Source organism: Echinops telfairi, unplaced genomic scaffold (genome assembly GCF_000313985.2).
Source record: "Echinops telfairi isolate 266 unplaced genomic scaffold, ASM31398v2 ScPeMD7_25;HRSCAF=90, whole genome shotgun sequence".
NCBI classification, from domain to species: domain Eukaryota; kingdom Metazoa; phylum Chordata; class Mammalia; order Afrosoricida; family Tenrecidae; genus Echinops; species Echinops telfairi.
Window position 1 is genome coordinate 3005454 of NW_022103922.1, and position 1137 is coordinate 3006590.

Consider the following 1137-nt stretch of genomic DNA (forward strand, 5'->3'; position numbering starts at 1 on the left):
ACCGCTGTCCACACAGGCCGGGTCAGCCAGGATACCCCAACAGCAAAGGGTTCAGATACCTCCAGGGGAGCGTCTTCCACCACTGACTGCTGTCACCCCAGCCCCACTTTAACCTCCTAGAAAACGCAACCTAGCCTGATCACAAACTGCCAGCCTCTCCACGCGGTCAGAAGCACACTCACTCCGATGGCAGGGACAGGGACTTGGGCCCAGTGTGATGGGGGAAGAGCTGTCCGCTCCCCCCTCTGGCTAAGAGCCACCATGATGGCACCTTCCAGGGTGGCACACCTGGACCTCTGCACCCTCCCACCCCACCCAGTGGCCTGAGGGCCCTGGAAGGCAAACCTTGGCAGGATGCATTCCTGCAGACCGGTCAGCAGTCACCTGCCCAGGTCCCACCCTCTGTGCACCCACATCAGGGGGCCTGGGGAATCCTGTCGGACGGCCCCCAGCCTGCTGTGGCCCTCTCATTGCCAGCCCACAATGGGAAGGACAGACAAACTGCGGCCAGACCAGCGAGGGCCAGCCTGCTGCCCGTCAGCCAGCTCCAGGCCTCCAGGCGGCCATCACTCTCACCTGCAGCGAGAGCCACAGGGCTGGGCTCCTTTAGCAAGCACCCCAGGGCTCCCAGCGCCAACTGTTGAGTCAGTTCCAACTCAAAGCAGCCCTGCAGGGCGGGGTTTTGGGAAACACCATCCCTTGGAGCGGTGGGTGGGTTCAAACTGTCTACCTCTGGGGCAGCAGGCCACACTGGTGCTGCGCCACCAGGGCTGTGGGCAGCCTGCTCCCACGGTCTCACTTTGACAGGTAGTGCACACCTGCCCATGTTTCCAGAGGGCTATCGGGGCCAGCTGCCCGGAAGTCCAGGCCATAGGGAGGGTGAGGGCTGGAGAGGAGGTTGGAGGGAGGAGAAGGGGCCGAGGCCGCCTCCCTCAGCCACTGCCCAGTGTCCCACCTGACCCTGGGCACTGCCTGACCTCTGGACACTTCCTAGTCACCGTTTCTGGCCCCAGGCCGGGGGGTGGGGGGACCCCGCTGCCCACACTTGCAAACAGTCCAGGCCGGGCGCGCGGCTGCCCCCACCCTGCCAAGGGAGCCGGTGAGCTGGCTCGGGGAGCCCCGGTCCTCGCGGGGGCG